Source organism: Hylobates moloch, unplaced genomic scaffold, assembly GCF_009828535.3.
Source record: "Hylobates moloch isolate HMO894 unplaced genomic scaffold, HMol_V3 SCAFFOLD_7, whole genome shotgun sequence".
Lineage (NCBI taxonomy): Eukaryota > Metazoa > Chordata > Mammalia > Primates > Hylobatidae > Hylobates > Hylobates moloch.
Window position 1 is genome coordinate 134,361,431 of NW_026652282.1, and position 3,975 is coordinate 134,365,405.

Below are 3,975 nucleotides of genomic sequence, written 5' to 3' on the forward strand. Positions count from 1 at the left end.
GGCGTCCTCTGCGCTCGCCGCCACCCGCAAAAGGACTGTTTTAAATCATGAATGGATGTTAGATTCTGTCGAATCTTTTTATGCACCTATTGAGAGGATCATATGGTTTTTGTCCTTTTTCTGTTCATGTGGTGTATTACACTGAGTTTCAGATGTTAAATCAAGCTTGTGTTCTTGGTATAAATCCCACTTGATGATGGTGTCTAATCCTTATGTGCTGCTAGATTTAGTTTTTAAATACTGTGTTAAAGATTTTTGCATCTAGGAGTTCATGAAGGATATTGATATCTAGTTTTTTTCCCTGTGATATCCTTGGTATAAGGGTAATACTGGGCTGATAGAATGAGATGGAAAGTGTTCCTCCTCCTCTATTTTCTGAAAGAGTCTGTGAAGGATTGGCATTAATCATTCTTTAGTTATTTGATAGCATTCACCAGTGAAGCCATCTGGGCTTGGATTTTTTTTGTGGGAATATTTTCAAGTACTAATTCAATTTATTTGCTTGGTGTAAGTCTATTCAGATTTTTAATTTATTTTAAAGTCAGTTTTGGTCATGTGTCTTTCTAGGAATTTCTCCATTTCATCTGATTGGCCAATGTTTTTGGCATAAAGTGGTCAAAGCATTCTCTTATAATCCTTTACATTCCTATAGGTCAGTAGTAATGCCCCCCTTTTCTCTTCTTGATCTTGGTAATTTGATTCTCTTTTCTTTTTGGTCACTCTAGCCAAGATCAATTTTGCTGATTTTTCAAAGAGCTGACTTTTGTTTTCGTTGATTTTTCTCTATTGTTTTCCTGTTTTCAATTCCATTAGTTTCTGTGCTAATCTTTATTTCCTTCCTTCTGCCTGCTTTGGGTTTAGCATGCTCTTCTTTTTCTAATTTGTCAAGGTAGAGACGTAGGTTATTAATTTGAGATCTTTCTTTTTTTGCTGGTGTAGGCCTTTAAAGCTGTAAGTTTCCTTCTAAGTACTGCTTTAGCTGCATTCCATAAATTTTGATATGTTGTGTTTTCATTTTCATTCTCATTTCATTCTTTCTAATTTCCTTTGTTTTTTATTGGACTTGCCAGTTATTTAGAAGAGTGTTGTATAATTTCCAAGTATTTTGGACTTCCTAGGTTTCTATCTTTTTAGATTTATAATTTAATTCTGTTGTGGTCAGAGAAATATTTTATATTATTTAAATTCCTTTAAATATATTGAGACTGGTTTTATGACCTAGGTTATGGTCTATCCTGGAGAATGTTTCATGTGCACTTGAAAAAAATGTGTATTTGGCAATTGTTGAATGGTGTGTTCTATAGGTATCAGTTAGGTCAAATTTGTTGATAGTGTTGTTCAGATTTTATATATCCTTGCTGATCTTCTGTCTAGTTCCGTCAACTATTGAAAATAGAGCATTGAAATGTCCATCTGTTATATTTGAATTTTCTTTTGTATTTTTAGTCGCGACGGGGTTTCCCCACGTTGGCCAGGCTGGTCTTGAACTGCGACCTCAAGTGATCTGCCTGCCTCGGCCTCACAAACTGCTGGGATTACAGGCGTGAGCCACCGTGCTAGCCAGTTTTCCTCTGTTGATTTTTAATTACATTGAAGCAGAAATTTAGACATAAATATGCATTCATTCACTCCAAGTTTGAGTTATTTTCTTAGGGTTTTCTCTAGCTATTACATTATGAGTCTTAACTAATCACAATGCACCTCAGATGAATACTCACTTAATTTTGGTGAAATATGGAGACTTTGCCTCAGTATGGCTACAGTCTTTCCCACTTCTTTTGTGTTAGTAAGGCCATGTATATTACATCTATATAGGTTATAAACCCTGAAATACAGTGTAATACCTATTTTTTAATGCAGTCTTATGTTTTTAAAAGAGAATAAATGAATAAGAATATGTTGAGAGGCTTTTATATTAGCCACTTATTAACCATTTTTTCTGCTCTCCATTTCTTACTTTGAATTCCAGTTACTAACTGGTGTCATTTCCTTTTAGCCTGAAGGACTTCCTTGAGTATTTCTTGTGAGGCATGCTAGTAATGAACTATGTTAGCCCTTGTTTATCTGGGAATGTCTTTTTTTAAAACTTCAATTTATTTATTTATATTTTTTTGAGATGGAGTCTCTCTCTGTTACCCAGGCTGGAGTGCAGTGGTGTGATCTTGGCTCACTGCAACCTCTGCCTCCCAGGTTCAAGCGATTCTCATGCCTCAGCCTCCCAAGTAGCTGGGATTACAGGTGCATGCCACCACATCTGGCTAATTATTGTATTTTTAGTAGAGATGGGGTTTCACCATGTTGGTCAGGTTGGTCTGGAACTTCTGACCTCAGGTGATCCACCTGCCTTGGCCTCCCAAAGTGTTGAGATTACAGGCATGAGCCACCGCACCCAGCTAAATCTTCCATTTTTAAAGCATAGTTTTGCTAGATATAAAATCTGGGGGCTGGGTGCAGTGGTTCACACCTGTAATCTGAGCACTTTGGGAGGCTGAGGCAGGCAGATCATTTGAGCCCAGGAGGTTGAGGCTGCGATGAGCTGAGATCACACCACTGCACTCCAGCCTGGGTGACAGACTGAGACTGTGTCTCAAAACAAATTTTTTTTGGTTGATAGTATTTTTTTTCTTTCTTTCTTTCTTTTTTTTTTTTTTTTTTGAGACGGAGTCTCGCTCTGTCGCCCAGGCTGGAGTGCAGTGGCGCAATCTCGGCTCACTGCAAGCTCCGCCTCCCGGGTTCACGCCATTCTCCTGCCTCAGCCTCTCCGAGTAGCTGGGACTACAGGCGCCCGCCACCACGCCCGGCTAATTTTTTGTATTTTTAGTAGAGACGGGGTTTCACCATGGTCTCGATCTCCTCACCTCGTGATCCGCCCGCCTCGGCCTCCCAAAGTGCTGGGATTACAAGCGTGAGCCACCGCGACCGGCCTTTTTTTCCTTTCAATGCTGTCAGTTTGTTGTTCCACTCCCTTGTGGCCTCCATTGTTTCTGATGAGAAGTCAGATGTTAATTTTATTGCTGTTCCCTTCTATATGGGTCATTTGTTTCTTCTGCTATAATACTTTCAAAGTTGTCTGTCTTTAGCTTTCAATAATTTAACCACGAAATGTCTATGAGTGGCTCTCTTTGTGTTTATCTTACTTGGGGTTATTCAAACTTCTTGGATCCGATGAATGCTTTTCACCAAATGCTGGTGTTTAGCCATTATTTATTCAAATATTTATTCTACCCCTTTCTCTTTCTCCTCTTCCTCAGAGCCTCCAATTACACATATCAAAATATGTGTTCAGTTTTAAGTCTGTTCTGCTTTTACTTCTTGTTAGGAGACACTGATGACTTCCAGGCTCCTTACATGCTGGACCAGAAACTGAAATTCCTCTCTGTCTCCCAGGCTGGAGTGCACTGGTGTGATCACGGCTCACTGCAACCTCCACCTCCTGAGCTCAAGCAATCCTCCTGCTGCAGCCTGCTGAGTAGCTGGGACTATAGGTGTGCACCAGCACGCCTGGCTAATTTTTTGTATTTTTTGTAGACATGGGGTTTTGCCATACTTCCTAGAGTGCTCGTGAAGTCCTGGGCTCAAGCAATCCATAGGGGCCACATTTTTATGCTTCTTCTACCTGAGTCAGAAAGCCAGGATGTAGAGCTCTCCTAGTCTGTCTCCTTTCTCTCAGGGACCACAGTCCTTCACTGATTGCTGTCCTCCATCTGAAAACAATGGATTTTCATATATTTTGCCCAGTTTCTAGCTGTTTATGGTGAGACAGTAATTCTGGACCCTCTTATTCCCTCATGGCCGTATTGATATTGAGTGACTTTACATATTGTTAAGACAAACATGCATGTTAAATTTTTTAGAGTAACTAGAATATAAATAGGATGTACTACTTCCAAGCTAGTAGAAGAAAATAGCAAATAATGAAGGAAAATATCAGCTCATCAAAAAAAGGTCAAGTAAGGGAAATAAAGAAATGGAAAC